The sequence below is a fragment of the Sinohyriopsis cumingii genome, chromosome 8 (genome assembly GCF_028554795.1).
Source record: "Sinohyriopsis cumingii isolate HCF-2022 chromosome 8, ASM2855479v2, whole genome shotgun sequence".
Taxonomy (NCBI): domain Eukaryota; kingdom Metazoa; phylum Mollusca; class Bivalvia; order Unionida; family Unionidae; genus Sinohyriopsis; species Sinohyriopsis cumingii.
In genome coordinates this window covers 11,418,576-11,446,243 of record NC_142968.1, presented here as the reverse complement: position 1 = coordinate 11,446,243, position 27,668 = coordinate 11,418,576, and the positions used below count along the sequence as shown (strand labels likewise).

The 27,668-nt window shown below is 34.5% G+C and overlaps 2 long non-coding RNA genes across 2 annotated transcripts; both read right to left on the bottom strand.

Moving 5' to 3' along the window:
* Positions 1 to 5,333: 5,333 nt before the first annotated feature.
* Positions 5,334 to 10,554, bottom strand: LOC149792976 (uncharacterized). The gene is made up of 2 exons (XR_016422687.1): positions 7,929 to 10,554; positions 5,334 to 5,759 (listed from the first exon to the last, which is right to left on the bottom strand). It is a non-coding gene; the product is annotated as an uncharacterized LOC149792976 (long non-coding RNA).
* Positions 10,555 to 16,417: 5,863 nt separating this feature from the next.
* LOC149792975 (uncharacterized) lies at positions 16,418 to 18,482 on the bottom strand. The gene is made up of 2 exons (XR_016422686.1): positions 18,161 to 18,482; positions 16,418 to 17,186 (listed from the first exon to the last, which is right to left on the bottom strand). It is a non-coding gene; the product is annotated as an uncharacterized LOC149792975 (long non-coding RNA).
* Positions 18,483 to 27,668: the final 9,186 nt, after the last annotated feature.

The following is a 27,668-nucleotide window of genomic DNA, read 5'->3' as shown; positions in this document are numbered from 1 at the left end:
ATGATCGTTTGCGCTCTATTCCAGATATTATTATTAGGACAGAATTTTTGAGTACAAGTAACAAGATTGAAAATTCCTCTAAATTGTGTTAAGAGTAAGTTTTGATTAAATTGTATTAGAAGTAAATTGATAAATCATACTGAAAGTAATCTTCTACTAAAATATATTGAGATTTAATCCATTTATTCGTATCCTACTATTCAACAATGATTGCGCTATTATGATCAAGTACGAACCGTCTTATACAAAATATTACTTGTATCGCAGACTCAGCACAAAAGAGTATATTCAGCAGGTTATAAAAATAGCGAACTAGACAGATTCCAAAAATTCTTATGGAGGGCAAATGTGCTGATCTTGCAGAAGTACTTACGTAATAATGTACATAGACCTAGACAATAATCTGTAAGAGACTATGAAGCCTCGCTTTGAGATTCTGGCCAAACGCAAGAGCTAAAGAACGCGCCATATTTGGCGTTGTCTTAAGAAAGCGGGTATATTAAGCCCAGCCGCGGGTCGACATCAGTTTTGCGGGCCAGAAGCTCAAGCAGGCTTTGTCTTTTGCAGGTAAGATAACCGTCTATGTACAGTTTTTCATAGCATAAGACTTTATAGTGTTATAAGAATTTTTAGTGTCATAAGAATTTTTAGTGTTATAAGAATTTTTAGTGTTAAGATGTTAACCTAACATCAGTATGTTTAAACATTATATCATTTTAATATTTCTTTACTATTATTTAACCTAATGTACTAGAAAGTTTAATTGTTTGAAGAACTTATATTTACTTATAATTATATTATTGATTATAGTAAAAGCAACGTTCGCTACCAACTTCATACTCAGTAATAGTTAATTTAGAAATAAAATACTCTTTAAATAATAGAGTTTAATATGCTGACATTTTAGAATTAATTCAGTAAAATATATTTCAATTACGGTATTAGTCCGAAATATTGAATTTTAGATTCTTTTGCTATCGTGAATTTATTCGATATTTAATTATCTGTATTACATTCTAAACGGCAGTTATTATACAAGTATGATGTTGGTAAGTGAAAGAATATCGTAGTTTAATATGTATTTCTTATATCCGAAAATTGAGCTTGTTGTAGTTTGATATTGAAATCAAGTTTATATGTTGAGTATTTCAATAAAGTTTTGCTGGCCAGAAACTCAAACAGCCTTTGTCTTTGCAGCTCGATCCCGAGTACCTTCAATTCCCCAAGAATGTAGTCACGTCTTCATCATCGAGTGACACTTACATCAAATGACTTGAACTTCCTTTCTCCTCTCTCTCTCTCTCTCGGAATTGAGAAACGGATTGATTTAGAGTTTACGAAGCAATTCTTCACGTAAAAGTTGGTGAAGAAAATTTCTTTCGTAAAATTATCTTAAGCAATATTTTAACTAATTGCTGAACAGCTCGACTTCAGTACATTGTGATTTTGTAGAAGGTAAGCAATGTATTTATTTATTTATTTGTTTACTTATTTAGTTATTTATTTAAAACATTGTATTTATTTTCAACGCCCATATTGAAGTGCACAACATAACATATCAATCATATACTCCCTTTAATTTCTGCCATTGTCATCAGTGTATATAGCTATCGTCAAATAATAACTTCAGGTTCTTTTTCAATCAAGGTAAAAATGGGACGGAGAGAAATTAGGAATCAGATTCATTCCTGTTTTGGAGTTATTCCTTTTTTATGTTCCTGTTGTGACATCATGTCAGAAGACGTGTTTTAACTTGTACTTAGATATTACTTGAGAGAAAAAAATTATTGTAACATCATGTCAGCAGACGTGTTTTAAGTTGTACTTAGATATTATCTGGGAGAAAAATTATTTGGACTGTTCAGAGGAAATAAAACGTGCTCCTTTGTTAAAATTATAATATTAGTCTAGAACTTATGTGCATTATTTAATGGAGTTCTGGACAACGCCATTTTGACAACTTCACGATTCTTGGCGGACAAGTACATTTCCTGTTGGACTTGCATATAACTCATTTAGGATTCCTCTAGATTCACTTCATAATACGCATGTTCCTCTCACATTTTCATTTTATATCATTGATAATTAAATTCTCTGTTAACTTTTGCAAAGCTTGATGGTTTTGCTTCCTACGTTTACTTAGTTTATGACTATGGAGTCGTAACAATACTAATGCATTGTAATACTGAATGATCTACATCATACATTAAATCTTAGCAAAGCATCGCAATTACTCCACTCTTTGAAATTTTGCAATATTTAATTCCAACAATATTGTATTTTTTTAAATTAATTAAGTTTATTTTGAATTCCTCTGAAACTTTGGATCCAGACACATTATAAGATAGTTTTAGAATACAGATTTCACCTCCGTTCGTTCATTCGTATGTCCATTTAAAAGCCTTGCTCTTCATTGTGGCCTTGTGGCTATATATCAATAAAACTGAATATCAATTCTTTCCAGTATATCTCAATATATATTATCTCAGTCTTACATTACTACCTATCCGTTCCAGTGCTATTTTATTTTTCAGATGCATTCGTTTGCGTTCTAATCGTCTTTGCATAACAACTTCCGAGGGCAAATAGCAAACAATAAAGCTGATATCAGAGGTTGCATTGATTGGTTTCAAAGCATATTTTTCACTGTCATGCTACCAGTTGGAATAAATACTTCTGTAAACGATGCCATGATAACGCATGGCCCCGAAGAGAGACAACTGCTTGTGAATGATGTTGATCAGACACGAAAGATGTCCTTAAGCAAACATTACATGTTTGTTTTAAAAAATGATAAAACTATTTAAAATTTCTTTCAAACGTCAGTGCTTGTGATGTGATTTATCTCATGAAGAATAAAATCTTTATTTCGAGTCAAATAAAAAATACAGGCTGCCAGCAGCGTATCGTCTAACATCATGTATGTACATATAAATATATCCGGAGTCAACTACAGAGTCAGAGGGAGGCAACAACATTAGCGCCGAAGATAATCGAAAAGGAAAGCTGCTGCGCCTTCCTAAACAATTCAACTCTTTCACAAATCATGGCGGCATCGAAATATTGGATGTAAACAGACCACCTTATTGCAGTTTGTATTTAGTTAGATCTGTTACACTGTGTCGATTTGAATGGTATTGACATACTTAGTATGCGAAACTAATGTTGTACTGTTAGCAACCTTTAATAACGCTACTCTAAACATTCACCGACCTACAGACGCGGATTTAGTGGTTTTCGATTCTTAGACAATTTATACTCGCCGAGAATTTTCGCTTTATTATTGAAAAGCTCATTCGCGCAAAACTCGAAGTGCTTGAGAAACAACTCGTTTTTATCCAAATAATCATTTACCTTTGAGATCTGACATTACAATATCCCATACAATCACGAATATATACTGAACAATTGTTATCCTTCTACGTGCCAACAAACAGGTCATGCAAAAAAATCATCAGTTCCTGAAATAGGGCGATTTTACCGGGACGGTACACGATGGTCATTGTTGCAATACCTCTGGTCAACACAATGAGACATTTGAAGCAATATACCAGACATTTGATTATTCAAAAGGTCAATATAAAACCACCCCCTTAGCAACACGATACCATCTAACCCTAGAGACCACACGCAGTTTGTAAAAATAGATGACCGGAGAAAAACTTCGTTGGATGTATTTAGGGTAAGGTGTTACTCAATTTTGGGACAATGAAAAGTATGTGGAATAATGACATAGTCAACATATGACAGCTGACATCAGAAGTAATTATGGATACATTAATAATAACATGTTATTTCAATAACAAAAATAGGCGGGACCACAATGTCTAGCAATGGTTAATATAAAGTATACAGGTAACACGGGAAGTTTTGTTTGATAAACTAGGGTAGCTGATAGCCAATGGCCAGAGTTGATATATAGACTCTCTCAGGAATCCACAGACATATAATCGTATGGACCAAACAAACATACGCACAAACAACAGTTTACAAATATATGCATCATGTTGGAAAATGGTAAATGATATTTTTATAAGAAAAACTTCCTTTTCCTCTTTTTGCAGGTTTTACATAGCCAATGGGTATATTTAATGTAATGTAATGAATATATTAACTTGTATTGTGTGATCGATTGACCTTTATCAATAAATGAGGATACGAGTTGGGCCTGCCTGACTAATGTTTGTATTGTGAACCACATATTACATAGATAATTCTTGTCTATGATTTTAGCTTGTATATTGAGATTATTATTACTTGGAAATAAACCTGTGTATGTAATCTGTTAACCTTGGAAATTTGTAGAAGCGATTTTGTTTATGAATTTGATGGAAAATGACCTTCATACATGATTCTGTTACTGTGTCATTTTTTTATGACAGAGAAGTAAAAATATTAATCATTCCATATCTTAACATCAGTCTTAGTGGAATCCATTTTAGTTGTGCTCTGTTGAGAGGATTTTATTACTTTATTTAAATTATTCAATGGAATTACAAATCGATCGTTGATTTAGGACTGAACACCTATCCTGGAATTATTGTGATTTTATTCAATGACAGTTTTGATTATATCATTATCATACATCAATACTGTTGTCACATTAGTACATTCGAGACTATTGGCACATGAGCACATTCAATATTGAAATTAATTTGCAAAATGATCTATACTTTTGGACTTAAGATAGAACTGTTTAGGATTTAGTTAGTAGTACGGTAGGTCACTCTTAATTTACATTACATTTTATTCAAAGAAATTAATTATTGATTGAAGATTACAAACCTAGTTGGTTTGAACTCTTTTCTTTTACTTGGTTTTTAGACCATACATTCGCAACAACGGCAAACTCATTTGGCAATGGAAATTTCAAACCCAAATATACATATATTGATTAGTTGTTGTTGTTGTTGTTGTAGGGTTTAACGCCATTTTTCAGCTCACGATACATGGCGGTCAGTATTAAAGGTGGATGAAGAACCCGGAAAATCCCCAGAAAGAACCACCGACCCTCGAGAAGCTACTGGCAAGCTTTCACACGTACCCACATTGCATATAATGATTAGAAAGGTAGTGTGTGTGTGTGTGTTTGTGTGTGTGTGTGTTTCAATACATGCACAGCGATCTGAATTATATTTTGAACTACTGGTTTCCTAGTATGTCTAAAGGATATGTTTGTTACGTTTAAGTTAATTTGTCATTTTGCTCATTTCCAATTTTTTTCCAACACAAAAGGTCGCATTACATGAAGCTGGCGAAAAATATGTTACAGAAGCCAAATTATATATACACACACAAGCATAAAAACAAATGACAAAATTATTGAAAATACATTGATGCTACCACATTATTGTTGTAATAGCAAGATATACATATCATTAACAATTTTAAACAATCCGTGAGAAAGATTTAGAAAGAAAATACTTTCTTAGAAATTGAGAAAGACAAGAATAAAATGATAACTACCATGCTTTTAGACATTTATGATGATCATAGTGGCATAACAGATAAGAAAAGAGTTTAAAATCAGTAAAGCATAACGTGAAACGACGAGAACAGAATTATCAGTACAGTTTGTGTTGCTTCCCGAAAGTCCTTTATGTAGCCCCTCGATCCGGAATAGCCGAACTTCACAGAAAAGGTCTTAGCATTCTGATGACAAAAGTAATCCTTGGAATCATACATCAGATTTGTAAGTCTACAGATAATGCAAGACAAGATCGGTCATAGGGCTCAGAACTGCATCCTGTTTGTATTATCTAACATAAATAATAGAAAAGAGAAAATGAATTATCTATATTTTATCTTTACACTAACGGCAATAATATAGTACGCAGCATTCAGCAGGATTGGAAATTCCACTTTATGAATAATTATACCAAACCAGTATGTAACAGAATATTCGATAAAAATTTGTTGGACAATTAATATTCATGCGTTTTGATGATGCCAAATAAGACATTATACAATGTAAAGTTATATTTGATACCTCAAAATTTATGTTAGTTTTGTCGAGAAGATTAGCTACACCTATTTAAAAAAAGTGAGATAACATTTGCACAGTTACTATGGTAATCTTATAATATTAAAAATTAAAAAGTGAATTATTGAAATAACTTTTAAGCCTCACCATGATAATGAGAGAGATACAATTACACCAAGACAAAATCTTTCACCCTTGTGTAGTTAAAGTTTACTAGTAACGCACAATTAGGGTACTAATTTCAAACCACGCAGATGTCCTCAAGTGATGATTTCAGTGATTCCTTTATACATTCAAAGAATGAATGATATTTTCAAGAGATAATTCCAGTGATCACTTTGTACATTTAAAGTACAGTTAATGTTTTCAAGAGATAATTTCATCGATCACAGCATACAAACAAATGTTTTCAAGAGATAATCCAGAGGATCATAGCATAGAGACAAAACATGGCTGATGTTTTCAAGAGATAATGCCTGCTATTACATCGTTTGCTTTCATTACACTCTGATTGGAAATATTCACTAACACAAGTCCTCTTCAGCAAAATAAACTAAGTCACCTTTGGCAAAACAAACTAATTTCTCGTTGGTAAAACAAAAGGCACATATGAGTTAAAAGCAAACATGGTTGTTAGCTGCAATGAATGAAGCATATTATCGAACACAAACCGACCTCCTGACCCAACGAACCATTCGAAGATACACTGATGGTTTCATATAGATGATACATTTTATCTGTGCAAAATGGCGGTGCCAAACAAACAGTAGATACTCTTGTCTTTACACGTTTGAACTCAATACTTGCATTACCATTATCTGCAAGCACCATTTATAATTTACCTAAGTACGAGGTCGATAACTGTCAAATAATAGAGACCAATAATATCCATAGATTTTTCCTGTAACTACCTTTATCATATTTAATCATAAAATAAATGTAGATGGAGAATAGTTAAAAGTATTCTTTTGAGTAGTAATAGTAACGGTAGTTGTTGTTTATTGTTATTGCTATTATTATTATTATTATTATTATTATTCGTTTAAACCATACTCATTTCTAAAACCTTGCCAGTTGCAAATACAATAATAGAATTTAGAATATTTATAATAAAACATTAGCTTATTAAAAGTATTCTCCGGTTGGGAGCAATACTAGAAACCACAGCAGTAGTAGTAGTGGCAGTTGTTTCTTTACATTTTTTGTCGTTCGAAAGAATTGTACAGTTATATCTTAAACAAATTGTTATTGGTAGGATGGATGGACATTGTTAGTGAATGACTCAAAATATTCAAAATTTGGCTTAAAATGACGAGAATGTATTATACTGTTAAATTTTGTTATACTGTATAGCACTCATAAGAAACATAATTTAAAGTACAATTAACTGTACATACTTTAAAGTACAATTAACTGTACATAATTTAAAGTACAATTAACTGTACAAAAGTGTGACCCTTGCTAAAGAACTGTATTTACACATTTAGGCCTATTTAATGTATCCTCTCTCTCTCTCTCTCTCTCCACATTAGGGTATACAGATCCTAAATTGTGTAAACTGCAAACTCGCTAATGTACATTCATGCAGTTAGTGAGACTGCATAAAGACACGCATAAAAACGAACTCCAAATATTAAAAAGTAGACGTCAAGTACTATAATTAGTTTTCTACGTGAATCACAAAAACTGTCAGTGACTAAGCTATATGGCCTGTGTTTGTTACACGACACCCTAGCCATATTGTAATCCAGTAACAATGAATTGACAAACGATACAAAAACTCGTGATAAAAGCCTAATATTATTTTTAACAAGCAAGTATAACTCATGTTACAGTCAATTTCGAGAACGCAGGAGAAATCAATGATGATTACAAGCTAATGTTTAACAACAATCGATTTATTACGTTCAATTATTTGAACGTGTCTATAAATATATCTACCAACCTGTGCAAGCATTTATGCATCTTTATATTTAATTTACAGTCTGTCTGTCTGATTAGTGGTCTGACTCCATTTAAGGATATATATTCTGGTCGGTCAGTAGCTTGGTAAACCAGTAGTTAATTATGTAGGTAGGTATTCACAGTATATGAGCATTTATGTCTAACAGCTTGTTTTTGAGTTTCCTTTTATCAGAGTGAGCCCTATTCATAACAGCACGTGGACGTGACTAGCACACAGGCACACTAGCACGTGAATAGCACAAAGGTTGGACGTATCTTTTAAAACTTAGATGTTATGCACGCAGTAAACACAGTCCAGGAGTTTATTGTATAGGTGAGGTACTTTTCAAACTGTCATTGCCACTATATGCATATAATAGGGAGATATTCGTTTTAACAACCACGTGCATATGACGGTATGGACAGAAAAATTCTTGTTTACGATGGTTTGTTTTTCAATTACGCATTAGGGTATATTTGCAAAAAAACGGTGAACATGGGACAAAGTTCGTAAATTTATGTCTTGGGTGTGGTTACGTTTCAGGACGATACTGGCAATACATCTTCCAATAATCAAAGGTACCTTTTGTGTAAATAGGCTCACACCGTCAACAGATTCTGATTTCATTCAGTTTATTAAACCTATTGACGAAGTTCATTAGCATGGCTGTAAGCACATAAAAATAAAGTCTTACACGTGACGGTATCAGAAATCGAACTATTTGGCTCATTTCTAACACGTATCAAGATAGTATTTATAGTAAGGAAAACCACGATATAACAAATCAAATAGCTCATGCAATCACTGTTTCTCTGTTATCCTCTTTAAAAACAATTTAGCATACATGTCAGTAGCGTGGTTTAGATATTGTATGAAACTGTGTCATGTAAACATTAGTACTTATTTTCCTGGAGTGGTTTAGCACAGGACAGATATTTTATTTAAATATTCAGAAATTACAGTGTCGTCTGCACGCGACATCTATGGATACTTCTAACGTTCACACGTCATCAAAGTCCGAGATTAGTTTACACCGGTCTTTATCTACAATAATTTCATTTTGTTATTGCTGTAATTGAGTAATATACAGGACAGGTTTTAAGGGCATATGTTACCATTTTCTGCTCTAATAACTTTACGATAGTAATCTAGAGCGCTTGAATAGTGTTTGACCGTCCACACAACATTTGAATTAACTACCGGCCGTCATATTTGCTGTTACAGTCGTTTTTCTTTAATTCTCATTCAAAACACTTCAAAAGGGATATGTTGCTATTGGAGGACCTCGTACTCAACACTGAACGCTTTTTGTAGCCCCAAACATCTACAATGTTTTACTTCGTCAAAAGAAAACCTTAATATATATGATTTATATATGTAATGCTGACTGTCAAACAATACCATATATACTGACTTATCACATAATAACTCTGATTTTACGTTATATTGATAGTACATAATTAGAACAGGAAGGAATGGACCCTGGTCTATCGTTTCAATAGACTCTTTTCAGTTCCAGTCAGGTTTTCCTCCCTTGTGGGAAAGGTGTCTGCTACCTTTATTGGTCAACCGAATCTTTGACAATATTTAAAGGAATTCTTCAAATATTGGTCTTATGAGATATGACTATAAATAAATGATTTATACTGCAGATACTATTTGTTATTTACAAAATTATTCTTTTATCTCAATACACACAGATGTCTCGAAATCAATCAAATTTTAACGCAGGTAATGGTTCCAATACATTTGCTATGGAAGATAACCCAAATGATGCAGACAGTAATTAAAAGGGAGGTAATTATAAAAGTATATGACATCATCTGGAAAGTTTCTATATGCGACTGCGGACTTGGGTTTACACTGCTATCTACTCATGCTGAACATTACTTACAATGTAACGACTGATTTTGTTATGTTTTGAGTAAAAGACAAGCAAACCAAATTATAAAATGCTACATTATTGTAAAACTACACCTTCCTGTCTAACAGAGATTTGCTCGCCTAGGTTTCGATTTGATATCCCTATCTACACCTGGTCGTATCGAGCAGATATGTATATGCTTCGGGTCTGTGAATGTAGCCTCCGCATCCATCAAAATTAAGTTGTTCAAATTTTCACAACATGATTGAGACAAGGGGAACACACGACTTGAAAGGACTGATAAATATTCAATTTTTCAGTGTCGGTCCGTGTTTGCACAAATACCTTTCACTCAGCTACAATTGTAATAGCTTCCCTCTGGTCCATAGTCATACTTTCGATGTTAAACTTATAAAGTATCCTTATTTTGGTCAATTGACCTCACTATTTTCGGCTGATGTACAATGCACCATGCTATTGGTTAGTTGGCTTTACAAACTAAGAGTGGCAACTCATGAAATCCAATATATCTTACTTGGACAAAGTACCTATATATCTGTTCAATCCACCACGGTGTGGATAGGATTATCAGATCGGAACCATGGCTAGCAAAGATGTGTCTAACACAACTGCTATATATTTTGTGTAATATTATGTTTTCATCAGTATCAATCTTACCATTGTATGGCATTAAAAGTTTCAAAGTGTGACATTTTGTTCTGTAACATTCGTCGGACATGTTCGTCATAACAATCAAACTATAAATTGTGGCTCTTTGTCCTGTGACATTTTGTCTCGTGTGCTTTTGACACTTTTTGTCCTGTGACGTTCTTTCCGTAAACCAGATTACCGCGTTATTGTGGGGTAATACTGTTCGTCATAACAATCAAACTATACGTTGTGGCTCTTTGTCCTGTGACATCTTATCTTATGACGTTTAGTCATGTGACTTTCTGTCCGTAAACCAGATTACCGCGTTATTGTGGGGTAGTACTGTTGTACTCCGTGACTATTATATGCTTCAAGATTTCGACTTTAAATGGTTGCATTTTTCATGTGTTTCCTTAATTGACAATTGACCCGGATGTTTCTTGAGTATTTCACCCATCAAACTGCTTCAGCTAAGAGCGTAATAAATATTGTTAGTTTTATGAGGTGTTTTGGGTTTTGAGTTTGATCGTGTTTATTTGCGACCGTTGTGTGGCTGCCTGCTTTAAGGAGTTTCTGGTTTTGGTTTTACTTTTCAGGGGGTACTAGTGTTTGTCACGGTAATTGTTTTACTTGTCTGTGTTTTTTCGAGGGTTGATTGGCTTTTAGACTCTAGAACTGAGTTTTGACAGAAATAGATTTTAGAGCGCAAGTGTTTGATCTGGACATTCGTTGTGTTTGTGATCATATGATTGTTTAAGTGATGATGGATAAGTTGGCTTCCATTGATGATATTCATTTGAATGAAAACATTGTGCAAGTATTGAACTTGTGAGGTCTTTGATTTGTACTCATACAAGTAGTCTCACTTCAAACCTTCAAGTGAAAGCCGTTTGGTAGATCTCAATTTTCGGATGTGGGAGGTCGCGGGTTCGAACGTCGGCCGTCATACCAAAAGCTTATGAAAATGGTACTAGCATCTGCCTCTCTTGGCGCCCAGTAATGATATGTTGGCCTGGTGTCAGGACAATATCACTGGGTGTGACATCATTCAACATGTCTACGGCATGCTGCCCCAGTGCTATACATCACTATAAAGTGTCACCCTGCATAAATCGTAGCGATATGACATAAATTATTAAAGCTACGTTAAAAATCCAAAAACACACACACACACAGACTTACATAGAGATGTAACAGCATTAAGGCCGAAGATATTTGAATAGAAAAGCTTATGACTCATTAATAAACAAATCAACTCTTTCACAAGTCATGGCGGCATAGAAAAATGGGATGTTAACAGACCACAATTGTTATCCTTCTACATGCCAACAAGCAGGTCCTGCAAAACATCTTCAGTTCCATGAATGCCTGAAATACGGCGATTTTACCGGGACATTACACGATGATCATTGTTGCAATACCTCTGGTCAACACAACGAGACATTTGAAGCAATATGCCTCACATTTGACCTTTTAAAAGACCAATATAAAACCACCCCTTTAACAACATGATACTATCTAACCCTTGAGACATCACGCAGTTTGTAAAAATAGATGACCGTAGATAAACATCGTTGGATGCATTTAGGGTAAGGTATAACTCAATTTTGGAACAATGAAAAGTATGTGGAATAATGACATAGTCGGCATGTGACAGCTGACATCAGAAGTAATTATGGATACATTAATAATAACATGATAGTTCAATAACAAACACACGTGGGACCACAATTACTAGCAATGGTCAATATAAAGTATACAGGTAACACGGGAAGTTATGTTTGATAAACTGGGGTAGCTAATAGCCAATGGCCAAAGTTGATAAAAAGACTCTCTCAGGAATCCACAGAGACATAATCTTATAGACTAAACAAACATACAGACACACAACAGTTTACAAATATATGCATCATCTTGGAAAATGGTAAATGATACTGTTAAAAGAAAAACTTCCTCTTCCTCTTTTTGCAGGTTTTACATAGCAAATGGGTATATTTAATGTAATGTAATGGGTGTATTAACTTGTATTGTGTGATTGACTGACCTTTATCAATAAATGAGGGTAGGAGTTGGAACTGCCTGACTAATGTCTTTTCTTGTGAACCACATATTACATAGATAATTCTTGTCTATGACTTTAGCTTATATATTAATGTCGTTATTACTTGAAGGTAAACCTGTTTATGTGGTCTTTTGACCTTGGAAATTTGTAGACGCGATTATGTTGTTCAATTTGATGGGAAAATGATCTTCATACATGATTTTGTTACTGTAACAATTTTTATATAAGAGAGAAGTAACCATATCAAACATTCAACATCTTAACATTAGTCATAGTGGAACCAATTTTAGTTTTGCTCAGTTGAGATGATTTAATTAATTTCTTTAAATTATTTAATGGAATTACAAAGTGATCTTTAATTTAGGACTAAACACCTATTTTGGAATTATTGTGAATACATTCAATGACAGTTTGGATTATCTCATTAACATACATCAATACTATTGGCACATTAGCACATGCGAGTCTATTGGCACATCAGCATATTCAATATTGGAATTAATTTGCAACAGCGCTGGAATTCTTCAAAAATTTTTATACTTTTGGACTTAAGATAGAAGCATTTAGGATTTAGTTTAAAGGACTGTAAGTCTCTTTTAATTTACATTACATTTGTGTTCAAAGAAATAAATTATTTGTTGAAGATTACAAAACCTAGTTGGTTTGGGCTCTTTTACCTAGTTTAAGACCATAGATTCGCAACAGCGGTAAACTGATTTAGCAAAGGAAACTTCAAACCCCAAAATACATATAATGCTTACAAAAGGTTGTGTGTGTGTGTGTGTGTGTGTGTGTGTGTGTGTGTGTGAATTCATACACAACGATGTGGATTATATTCTGAACTACATGTTTCCTATTAAGTCCAAAGGATATGTTTGTTACATTTTAGTTAATTTGCCATTTTCTCATTTTCAATTTTTACCAGCTTGAAAAATTATTTTCCACTACAAAAGGTCGCAATACATGAAGTTGACGAAACATATGTTGTAGATACAAAAATATATATATAATTGAGCATCAGCTCAATTCCCAAATATCTTTCAGTTGATGACACTAAAACACTTGTGTGTTCATTAGTACTTTCAAGACTGGACTATTGTAACTCAGTTATGTCTGGTTTATCTCAATATCTGCTCCAGAAACTTCAAAAAATTCAAAACACAGCTGCTTGGATCATACTTAGAGTACCACGATCAGAGCACACCTCCCCGCTGCTCTGTACCCTGCACTGGCTATCCATTCGGTCCAGAATCAAACACAAAATGTTTTCTCTGTGCTACGTTTCACTGTCGGACTCTAGTTCAACATACCTATCCGACCTCACCCATGTGTACACACCAGCAAGATACTTGCGCTCCTCTTTTGACAATCGTATACTCATTATTCCCACTATGAAAATAAAGTCATATGGACAGTGTTCTTTTGCATACCAGGACCCAGCAACGTGGAATGAATTGCCCACTGAATTTAGACAGAAAGACACATTGATCACATTCAAGAGAGCTCTCAAAACTCACGTATTTCGACATCAAGAACAAACTTAAACACCTAATAATGTTTCCTACCTTAAATATTCTCAGCATGTTTTTTTAATGTCTTCTAAATTCACGGTGTTTGTTTTTGTAATCATATCATTATATGTTTTTTTTATCTTATAGGTGTACCATAGACACCAATGACATAATTATTTAAAATACATTAATGTATCTATATTATTGTTGTAATAACAAGGTATACATACTTTAAACAATTTTTAATAATCCGTGAGAAAGATTTAGAAAATATACTTTCTTAGAAATTTAGAAAGACAATAATAAAATTATAACTACCATGCTTTTAGACATCTGTTAGGATCATGAAGGCATAACAGATAAGAAAACAACATTCAAGCCTCATCATGGTAATAAGAGAGATACAATTACACCTAGACGAAATCTTTCACCCTTGTGTAGTTACAGTGTACTAGTAGTGCACAATTCGGGTACTAATTTCAAACCACGTAGATGTTTTCAAGTGATGATTCCAGCTCTCACTTTGTACATTTAAAGCATGATTCATGTTTTCAATACATAATTCCTGTGATTCCTTTATGCATTGAAAGAATGCTTAATGTTTTAAAGAGATGATTCCAGTGATCAAATTGTACATTTAAATCATGAATGATGTGTTCAAGTGATGATTCCAGCGATCACAGCATACAAACAAATGTTTTCAAGATATAATCCAGGGGATCATAACATAGAGACAAAACGTGGTTGATGTTTTCAAGAGATAATTCCAGGGATCACAGCATAGAGACAAAACGTGGTTGATGTTTTTAAGAGATAATTCCAGGGATCACAGCATAGAGACAAAACGTGGTTGATGTTTTCAAGATATAATGCCTGCGATTACATCGTTTGCTTTCATTGCACTCTGATTGGAAATATTCCATAATTCAAGTCCTCTTTAGCAAAATAACTATGCCACCTTTGGCAAAACAAACTTTTTTCTCATTGGTAAAACAAAAGGCACATATGAGTTAGAAGCAAACATGGTTGTTAGCTGCAATGAATACAGCATATTATCGAACACGTCTTAAGCATGACTGATGTTTTTGAGAGATGATTCCAGTGATCACTTTTTACATTCAAAGCACGAATGATGTCTTTAAAAGATTATTCAAGTGATTCCTGCTGACCCAACGAACCATTCGAAGACACACTGATTGTTTCATATAGATGATACATTGTATCTATGCAATATGGCGGTGCCAAACACGCAGTAGATACTCTTGTCTTTACACGTTTGAACTCAATACTTGCATTACCATTATATGCAAGCACCATTTATAATTTACCTAAGTACGAGGCTGATAAATGTCCAATAAAAGAAACCAATCATATCCATAGATTTTTCCTGTAACTTCCTTTTTCATATTTAATTATAAAATAAATGTAGAAGGAGAAAGATGAAAAGTCTTCTTTTGAGTAGTAATATTAATGGTAGTTGTTGTTTATTGTTATTGCTATTATTATTATTATTATTGGTTTAAACTATATTTATTTCTAAAACCTTGTCAGTAGCATATACAATAATAGAATCGTGAGGATTTAAAATAAAACAGTAGCTTATTAAAAGTATTCTCCAGTTTGGAGTAATACTAGAAGCCGCAGCAGTAGTAGTAGCAGCATTCGTTTCTTTACTTCTTTTGTTTTTTTAATTTTTGTCGTTCGAAAGAATTTTGCTATTATATCTAAAACAATTTTTTGCTAGGATGGATGGACCAATGGGTCGATACATTACAGGATAGATTAATGTATTTATGAACTGTTGTAACATTGTTAGTGATTGACTCAACATATTCAAAATTTGGCTTAAAATAACGAGAATGTATTTCACTGTTAAATTTTGCTGTACTGTATTGCACTCTGACGAAAGATGCTTTAAAGTACAATTAACTGTAAAAAAAGTGACCTTTGCTAAAGAACGCCCTAAGAAAATGTTCCCTACGGTAATGTATGTACAACTCTAACAAAAGTTACCTTTGCTAAAGAACGCGCTACGAAAAAGGATGCTACGGTAATGTACAACTGTAACAAAAGTAACCCTTGCTAAAGAACGCCCTAAGAAAAAGTGTGCTACGGTAAAGTATGCACAGCTGTAAGAAATGTGACCCTTCCTAAAGAACGCCCCAAGAAAAATTGTGATACGGTAAACTATGTACAACTGTAACAAAATGTAACCCTTGCTAAAGAACGCCCTATAAAAAGTGTGCTACGGTAATGTAAGCACAACTATAAGAAAAGTAACACTTGCTGAAGAACGACCTAAGAAAAAGTGTGCTACGGTATAGTATGTACAACTGTAACGAAAGTGACTTTTGTTAGGGAAAAGGTGTGCAAGGCAAAGAATGGACAACTATAACAAAAGTGACCCATGCTGAAGAAAGTCCTAGCACAATGTTTAATACTGTAATGTCCTTTCAAACTATGTTACTTTACAAGTTATGTGGCCTTTTCACTGTGGTGTACTTTACAGTTCTGTGGCCTTTTCAATGTGGTGTAGCACTTCATTCCGGTTTGTAAATGATGAAAGACCTTGCACACATCGATAGTTTTCTAGGCCAAATTAAGATGGCTTTGTTCATTTGTGATTTGGCACTTCGATAGCCATTCGGATAAAATCGTTACTTCACTCCCAGTGAAACCATTTCTACAGCTCCAAGCTATAAATGTAGTGCTTATTGTTGATTGGAATATATGGCTTTCTTCAATTAATGTTGACCATAGGCCCAAAACACAAACTATTATATACACAAATTACAATGTAACAACGAGAAAGGATAATTTGTGCTAGATATCAATATGTATCTATTAAATTTTCTCTGTTTCAATGCATATAAAAGAAATATTCAATGTGTATACAAGAAATATTCAATGTGTATACAAGAAATATTCAATGTGTATACAAGACATATGCAAGATATATTAAATGCAGACACAAGACACATTCAACGCTCCATGCATATTAAAGATATATTGAATGCTAAATGCATATAAAATAAATATTCAGTGCATGTAAGAAACATATTCAATACGCATACACTACTTATTCAATACTCCATAGAAAATATATTCAATGCTAAATGCATATATATAGCCGGCCCAGCAAACTTGAACGACCTTTCATCGAGATATACCTGCATGAAATCGATAGGAATATGATTTATTTGCTTCAAAATCTTGAACATAGCATTCGTCATATCTTTATTCCTATGACAGGCGAGACGAACGTACGTGTTGCTGAAATTTGCATTCCGTGTCACATGACTACAAATCTCGCAACCTACATGCCAATGACATCAGACGTTATATAGTCACGTAATAGAAATGATAGAAATACAGAAAAACAATGTATCGTAATGATGTGCTCTTTACATGGTTTATCAAATGATTCGTTTCTCACTGACAATTCAAGCACAAGATCATGATTTTATTATATAATGTATAGTGAGATACTGAAATATATCAGTAGAAAAAAAAATTATATCGCCAAAGGGGCGATACTACTTTCATCGTCATAATTACGATATTACTTTTGTAACTGCTTTTTCCCCGTTCGAGAAATCCAAATGCTCTAATATATGTCATGCAAAACTGTATTTACATATTTAGGCCTATGTAATTTATTCCCCGTCCCCTTCTCTCTCTCTCTCTCTCTCTCTCTCTCTCTCTCTCCACATCAGGGTCTACATATCCTAAATTGTGTAAACTGCAAACCCGCTAGTATACATTCATGCAATCAGCGAGACTGCATAAACACATGCCAAAAACGAATTCCAAATAGTAAAAAGTAGACGTCAAGAACTATTTTGTTGTATTAGTTTTCTACATGAATCACCAAAATTGTCAGTGACTGAACTATATGGCCTGTTGTTGTTATGTGTTACCCATACCGTATTGTATACATGTAACACTCCATGACAAACGATACAAATTCTTAAGAAGAAAAACTCGTCATTAAACATAATATTATTAAGCAGCAAGTGTAACTCACATGACAGTCAATTTCGAGAACGATAGATAAATCAGTGATATTTGCAATCTAATATTTACCGACAATAGATTTATTAGGCTTTATTGTTAAAACATGTCTATAAATATATCTACCAACCTGTGTAAGCATGTATGCATCATTATATTTACCGTCTGTCTGTCTGATTGGAGGCCTGACCCCGTTTAAGGATATATATTCTGGTCGGTCAGTAGCTTGGTAAACCAGTAGATAAGTAGGTAGGTAGCTATTCACAGTATATGAACATTTATGTCTAACAGCTTGTGTTTGGGTTTCCGTTTATCACATCGAGTCCCATTCTTTTAAAACTTAGATGTTATGCACACAGTAGCACAGTCCAGGAGTTTTTAGTGTAAGTGAGGTCCTTTTGAAACTGTCATTTCTAGTATATGCCTAAAAAGGCGAGATAATCGTTCTTACAACCACGTGCATATGACGATATGGACAGAAATATATTGTTGTTTGCGATTGTTTGTTTTTCAATTACGCATTAAGGTATATTTGCAAAGAAATGGTAAACGTGGGTCAAAGTTCGCAAATTTATTACATGGGTGTGGTTACGTATCAGCACGATACTCGCAGTACAGATTCCAATAATAAAAGATACCTTTTGTGTAAATAGACTCACACCCAGGTCAACAGTGTCTGATTTCATTCAGTTTATTGAACCTATTGACAAACGTTCATTAAAATGGCTGTAAGCACAAAAATAAAGTCTTACACGTGACGGTTTCAGAAATCGAACTATTTGGCTCATTTCTAGCACGTATCTAGATAGTATTTATAGCAAAGGAAACCACGATATAAAAAATCAAATTGCTCACGCAATCACTGTTTTTCTTCTTAAAATCTATTTAGCACACATGTCAGTAGCGTGGTTTAGATATCGTATGATACTGTATCGTGTAAACATTAGTACCTATTTTCCGGGACTAGTGTGGCACGGGATAGATATTTTATTTAAATATTCAGTAATTACAGTGTCGTCTGCACGCGACATCTGTTGATACTTTTAACGTTCACAAATCATCAAAGTCGAAGTTTTGTTTAGAACGGTCTTTATCTACAAAAATTTATTTTGTTATTGCTGTAACTGAGTAATTAACATGGCAGGTTGTAAGGGCATAGTTACTATTTTCTGCTCCAATAACTTTACGATACTCATCTAGAGGGCCTGGATAGTGTTTGACCGTACATACACAATTTAAATTAACTACCGGCCGTCATATTTGCTGTTAGAGACGTTTTCCTTTAATTCTCATTCAAAACACTTCAGAAGGGATATGCTGCCATTGGAAGACCTCGTACTCAAAACTGAACGCTTTAGGTTGCACAAGACTTAGCGTCTACAGTGTTTTAGAGCGGAAGTGATTGATCTGCACATGCGTTATATTTGTGATCATACTATTGTTTAAGTGTTGTTGGATGCGTTGGCTTCCATTAACGGTATTCATTTGGATGAAAACATGGCTAGTATTGAGCTTGTCAGTTCTTTGATTTGTACACAAGCAGGTAGTCTTATTTCAAACTTTCAAGAGAAAGCCGTTTTGTTGATCTCAATTTTCGGATGTGGAAGGTCGCGGGTTCGAACTTCGGCCGAGTCATACCAAAGGCTTATAAAAATGGTAATGGCAGCTGCCTCTTTCGGCGCTCAGCAGTGAGAGGTTGGCCTGGTGTCAGGATAATGTGACTGGGTGGGACATGGTGCTGCACGTATGCGGCATGATGCCCCAGTGCTAAACATCACTATAAAGTGTCAACTGCAGACATCATAGCGATATGACTAAAATTTATTAAAGCTACGTTTAAAATCCAAATCACACACACAATTCTGGTGATCTATGTGCAAGCAGACATTCTAACATATATGTTCCAATTTATCTCTTCAATTTAATAAGTTCAATAGAAATCTGAGACATTTTTATCTTTGCTTGCCTTTCCCATAGTTAACGAAGTCATGGAATAGTAGTCCCTTTTGAAACACATCACCCAGTTAATACCTCCATTGTATATTTATCCATTCTTCCATCTCTTCCGTCCATTCATCCTGACCTGACAAATATTGGATGGTGGCACACTACAATATTTTAAGGTCAATTTTATCATTTCTGTCACGTATTATATGCTTTTGATTATCTGCAGGTGGGAATGTCAATACGAACGTGAAAATCGGTACCTATGGCAATCCCTGTACAGTATTGGAGAAATACGCCAGAATGGTGGACATTCAGATATTTAACGATTCACGTGTCCCCAGTCAGCAATGCCGACATCTGAAGTGCACGAACAACTCAAGGTAGAATATATACCAATTTAATCAATATTAATAATAATAAACTATTCAAGCAATTTCTGGATATAAATCTTCCAATTACACTTAACGTATAAATTATTACATTACTTTGGCCTGTTAACAAAAGCCTCCTTTGTTCCATAACATGATATTTAATGTCCTAATGTGAGAGAGTCTCCTTTCAGTTAGTGGTTCCTTGTACTTATTTGTATTCGCTCTCTTTTCTTCTATTCTCCGTTATTCTTCCCTCCTGCATTATTCATGTGCCGCTTCTTGTACTATCTCTCATACTCCTGCACCCTTCCTGTGTTACTTCTTGTACTCCTCTTTTCCAATCCCCTTCTGTACCAATTTTCTTACTTCATCCTTCCCTCTCTTGAGAGTTTAGTGCTGCCTCTTACATGCACCCTGGGAGCTTTCGGTAGAAGCTTACTATTCAGGGGCCCGCTGCTGATTGTACGGGCTACACTGAGAGACAGCCATAATTTTGTGTCTGATGCTGGAGGTTTACGTGTGACAAACAAGCCTCCTCAATCAAAGCGATGAATAACATTCGTGGACCGTCAGATATTAGCAAATCTCTAGAAATATAACCATAGAGCTGAGCAAAATGAGTAATAATTTTACAATACTTAATACGAAAATTGACCAACTGACCGCTACATGCGACAACTTGAACACTGTTACGACTGATTTGAATGTTGGCACCGATGGTATTAAGATGACAGAGAGTCTAAAATGTAAAAATTAAAATCTGAAAGATAAAATTTATACAACAAAGTTCCAAGTAGACAAAACTAAAGCAATTTCTGGTCGAAACATTTTGCTTTTCTATGCAATTCAAGGCCCTGTGAATGAGCACGGTGCGCGCGCGCGTGTGTGTGTGTGAATTGGATTTTCAACGTAGCTTTAACAATTTTTCAGTCATATCGCTACGATATCTGTATCTGCAGTGTGGCAGCTTATAGTGATGTCTAGCAGCTGTTAATATCAATTTTGTAAGTCTTTGGTATGACTCGGCCGGTGATCGAAATTACGACCTCCCTCATCCAAGGTGGACGCTCTAACCGCTAGGCCACCGGAGCGGTTGGGGGGGGGGGGGCTAGAGCGCTAACCTTTAACGATCACTGCCATCTCACCTTTGTCCACGCGGGTTCGAGTCTCGAGCTCGTTCAGTGTGTGCAGGTGAGCAAGCTTTACAATTACTTCCCCTGGGTTGGTGATTATTTCTGAGGCTGTCCCTGATTCTTCCTCCACGAGTTACCCATGTCGTCATGAATACCCTATCATGAACTGAAAATTGGCGCTTAACTCAATACGATAATAACAATAACGATAATTGGGACATATGTGCGTCCAAGGTTAAGTCCTTTATCCATGTACAAACTGAATCTGCCACATGCAGAGAATATAAACATGGAGCGTGCCCACAGACCGACGTACGTTTTTGTGATCTTTGTTATCTCGGTAATGTGGTGTTCGTGGAGGGTCATTTTGCTTTCAAATTGGTAAACCATGTCACGTTTGTTTACTTATGTTGCAACAAATAACCTGCCAATAATCAGGTAGACCATATAATTTCCTAGAGGAAACCCAATGTCCTGAACTAAAATCCAAGTAAACATGTTGTTTACAAAAGATCATTATCTTATGATATAATCTGTAATCATAGACACAAGATAGCTACACAATATGCTGCTTACAGATGAACTTTTACAATCTGAATCATGGACACAAGTTATCTAAATAATAAGATTCTAACAGATGACCCTTACAATCTACAATCATGGACACAAGTTAGCTACACAATATGCTGCTTACAGATGAACTTTTACAATCTACAATCATGGACACAAGTTAGCTACATAATATGATTCTTACAGATGACCCTTACAATCTACAATCATGGACACAAGTTAGCTACATAACATGCTGCTGACAGATTACCCGTATAATCCAATCATGGGTGGGGGGAAGAAATATAATGTTGGTATACATAAAAAAAAGTCATAAGTTTTCATTTCTCCATTTGTCATACGTACTTCTAGTTGCACCTCTTTCACCTTATTTGTTTCTGCTGGAAATCGTTTTACCATCCAAATGATCTCATTAAAGCATCCAATCAATGGAAATTACTCATGTCATTATAGTCATTGGTCACCAAACATCTCAACAGTTGTGTACATTTGAAACTGCCAAAGCAGTTGTTTACTGAGAAGGAGACGACCTCGTGTTGACTTAAAAGTTTGACCTTGAAGGGAAAAACCGAAAATGATGAGTATGTTATATAGACTCAGTCTTGTTAAAGGGGATATTGTAAATCTAAGTTCTTAAACTAGCTAATAGAAAAGGCGAAACCAGCAAGTTTTGTAAAATTCAACAAATAATTGATTTCCTTAGAATACGAAAGTGAAAATGTAAAAAGATCTTACATTAGAGCGAATTAAATCCCAAATAATTCAAAACGTCCTATCACCAGTCCTAACGAATGAATTCCAGTAATGTTCGATAAGATCCATCGATGAAGGTGTTGCTGTGCAGTTAGTCGTAAATGGACTAATGTACCTTTGGCCTGAAGTGTGTTGATGTGCTAACAGTCTTCCCAAAATTCACAATATATAATCCAAGACGTCTTTGTCTGAATTTGCTTTTGTTCCAAATTAGTGTTTTTGTCCATGTATAGTACTGAGCACTTTGTAATTCCAGAGATTAATATTTTGAAAAACTAATTCCCCCAAATAAAATTCTAAACACAACAATAGAAATGAATGCTGAAGTTTTTAATTGCAAGAATGAATAATTTTTCAAGGATACAAGAGTATGTAAAAATTAAGACACAAATAAAAGCCAGGATGTAGGTCTAAAGTTCATTTCTAAAGGAAATGTGTTGTGTAGATAAAAATGTTACTATTGTAGCAAAGAATGTGGTCAACATCACGTAAAAAAAAGTTATTCCATAGGTAATACAAATGTTCTATAGTAAAACAAGAAACAGACCCGAATGAGTATGTTTATTTTTACTGATAATGTTCTTGATATTTAACCCACACTCCTCGGGGAAAAATAACTATGTATTATTTGTTTACTGAATTATTGGCTCTAGTCCGGTAACTAATGAACTTGATTTTAGACAAGGTCCATTCGAAAATATTAGTATACATGATACACAATCATGGGGAGATGACTAACAAATAATACAAATTAAATATTTATAACAGCGAAAGATTATATTCGAAATATTTTTGGAATGTACCAACATTTATTTTTGGAAATGAACCAAGTTTACATGATGGGTGAGATTGGAGAGAGAAAAGTTTGTGCTGCAACTCTCCTAGATTATCAGTTGGTTAGCTTAAACAAACCACGTTCTTTCATAATGGATACCTGATTTAAAGCAAGGCTACGACGTTGTTGATAGGATTGATCATAAAGCCATTGCCGGTGTTTGTAAATAGACAATACCATAAGATCAAATGTTGCTGTATAATTCCGTTATTCTCACCCGATCCAAAACTGAGTCAAGGCCCCTCATTTAAAGCCACAGAAAAACCCAGCCAGCTGAATAAATTCGTGCTATTAAAGGAAGAAAGTGTTAAAATTGAGCAATCCATTATAAATCTACCTGACAATGGAGCAAAATGCGCGTTTAACCTGAAAAAGGGATTATGTTGCGGAATGACAACGTGTAATTTGAGGATTATGTTAATTTGAATGTTTTTTTTTAGCAAGGTGTGTGTGTTCATTGTTATTTGGTTTGATCGAATTCCTCTCTTCCAAATGATCTTATGAGATTTGGGTTTCATATTAGTCAGTGGCGGTGTGAAGGGGGTTGAACTTGAGAGGGGTGAGGCAATGGCCACAGTGCTCCAAGCGAAGGGAGCACTATCTGGGGTGGGGTGTTTTTTCAGCTGAATGTTTCGTAATATTTCTATATTCACCCTAGTGTAACGCGGGCAATTTGTCACAAGACTCGTATTGGGAGCGAGGGGGGATAGAATTCGGTAACTGATATAACAACTATTTCTTACAGTCTATTTGAATAAATCAGCCCCAAACCTGTACGTATACTGCCTGATGATCTCTCCTATTCTTTAATATGTGCAATTGCATGCAGACATTTATGTCCACAGTTATGTTTGCATTTATGTCCGCACACATTGGTGTACATTTTAGACTCTTGCCGTATAGGACACCAATACGCACATAAAACTAAAACCTCTCCATGTTTCCATAAATATATTAAACAAACTCTTCATAAGCTGTTTATATCAAGTACATGAAATACACTATACATAAACAGTGCATTTAATATACTTGATGGTAAATATAACGAGGTTAAATATTTATGCCAATTTGTGGCTAAAGCTGCAAAAATGAAACACATTGTAATACGATTGGTTTTTTAAAAAAATAGTTTTACGTGAATAAAAACAATTCTGTTAAAGTGAATCTTTAAAAGCTATTCATAGGGTGACGATTATATATTTTGATACACAACTGTCAAGAAACTGATATACGTATTATTAACAGAATATGCTATATATTCCATGATTAATTTACTGTGAAGATGAATAGTACCCAGAAAGTGGCTTAATGAATCATGGAGGTAAGGGCTTCTATTCCAGTCTCATATGAACATTATAGGAATACCAATATTTCCCTCTAAAAATCCTATCAGTAAGTTGTTAACAAAACAATAATGATCAAAGATTTGAAACCTTCATCACAGTTAAACTTTGAAATATATTTATTACGAATTCATTTTCGTATTGACAAATACGCCCTACGTATGTTTTGCATATCACTGAAATTAGAAACATGTAAGGAGTTATGGGGGCGATATGGGATAAAGAGTAAATTATGGAGCTCTAAAGGAATTAACATTAAATTAGACCCAATAGGAATCTTTGGGACTTTAACGTTAAGCATGACCTTATTTGGGTCAAAGAGAGATTTTAACATTAAATCGAATCCTATGAACTATGGGTTTTATTGAAGATGTAACACCAAAGCATCTATAAGTAATTTCTTTTTATCGTATAGACCATACTTTCAACATGGAGGAACTCCACTAATCAACATCTACCTTGACTGTTCAAAAGTTATTCAAACTCACAAAAACCTACACCTACCAGCTACACAACAACAAAGACGTACAGGAGAGGGAGTGAGGCAAAGTAGGAAGTACGTTCGTGAAGAGTAGCGATTACTGACCATGCACACACACCTTCACTATGCAACATTTACCCCATTACAAACCAAATATAGGTGGGAAGGTATGCATGGGTAATGCTCACTCACACGTTTGTGCATTATCCAACATAATATCACAGCAATACCCTTACACATAAGTAGTACATAAACTGCATTGGCTAAGCCAATATGCCATACCTAGAAACAGACTCTTTTTTGACAAACGAATGAAACAAATCAAATTAATAACAATCATAAACCCGAGGTTGTTGCCTATACTTGACCAAACCTAATGCATGACCACGTATTAACTGAACCAATACGACACATATCTAAATAACCTCATTATCAAGTTCAAAGATTAACACCGTGTAAAGCTTTACTAATCCACCTGACCGACGCTAGGGACAAGCTAAAATTCTTATTGTGCAAATTAAAGTTTGCAAGGTAATTGTCAGCGGGCAAATTAACGTTTGGAAAGTAATTGCCAGCGGGCAAATTAACAAAAATTTAGGAGAGAGGCGGAATGAGCGAGAAAAACATAAGTCCTGTTCTTTTCTAAATGATGTGTGTTCTACAAGTTTTATACTTTTCGATCTCTCCATAGTACATGGGACGGTATCTTAAGTTAGTGTCTAAATGTACCACATTTGTCTATTACATAGCTACTTATAGGTGCTTTAAATTTTGTATACATTACTGAACACCATATAGTATCAAAGACTAGATTCTATTTTGTAGTCAATGTCAACGCCAGTCTCGCGCAGAAAGATAATGTCAATCGTTTTAAACATGTTTAACCGTCGTTTTAATAAACAGAGGCTTGAACAAGAATTGTCGAACTCATCTTGGTTCTTTCTCAAAACATTCAAACTGATCCAAAAAAAAAGACATTTCGTATACTGAAGGACACGAAAAATTTCAAAAGTAAAGAGAATAAACATTAGGTATGTAATTAATGAAATAACCTTAGAGAGAGAGAGAGAGAGAGAGAGAGAGAGAGAACATTGCACTGGTTACATTTAACTATGTCCATTTAATTTTATTTACAAATGTATTACTTAAAATATAAGTGTAAGTATTAAAGACGTCTTGTTTCGTGGATATATTTATGAACATTCAGAAGTATGGCAGAATTTTCTTTTGGGGTGTCTTCTTACTTTGTAGGACCTTTTACGACTCTTTGATTTCTTTTCTAATTTCGACTTCACCTTTCAATACGAAATCCACAATTACACTTGCACACATGGAAGAGTTAACTAAATTCACTCTGTAAAGATCGGATTTAAGGGGACTACACCGTGTCAAACATTTGTACGTAGAATAAAACGGAAGACTTTTAACACTATCATAATGCGGTGATAGGTTCGGTAGCTGAATTAGATGAATATTTTTCAAAAAGAACTTTCAGCTATCTTCATAAAGAGACTAAAAACAAACCATGTCGTAAAAAAATCTCTGAAAAAAACAACAACAAAACCCCAACAAGTCGTACATATGATAAAGGACTCTGAAAAACTCCAAGAAATAATTTTAAAAAGTCGTACATAGGAAAAAAGAAAAAAAAAACACAAAGCAAAATCAAGTCGTAGTTTTAAAAAAAAAAAAGACTGAAAAAAAGAGAAAAAATGAAGTATTGTAGCGATTGATATAACGCATTAGAAGATACGAACATATCTCATCGTGGAAGAAAACATGCCACAACTGCTACTGGCAGATTAGATTAATCACACAACAATTTAGACTGAGCTTCGTAACTGAAATATAATTGGTGTCAACAATAACGTCCCTATACGCCTTTCCTACTGTAGCGTGACGGGGATGTTATGCCGACGCTGTGGTAGGTGTGTTATGGTTGGAATGGGATACAGTTTAATGTGTACTATTTGAATTATTATAGAAGTCCCATCCAGGCTCGTTTTTGGTTGGAAGTTAAATTAGTGAAAGATAGATGTAAAGCTCTGAGCCCCCAGTCAGCAATGCCGACGGTTGAATGATTGAATATACAAAAAAGTGAAATTCAACAACAATTTAATGACAATTCAACAATTAAATGATTACAATTTGCCACGTACTCTCCTTCCTCTTGACCTTGAGGTAGCCTATTGCATCATTGATTTG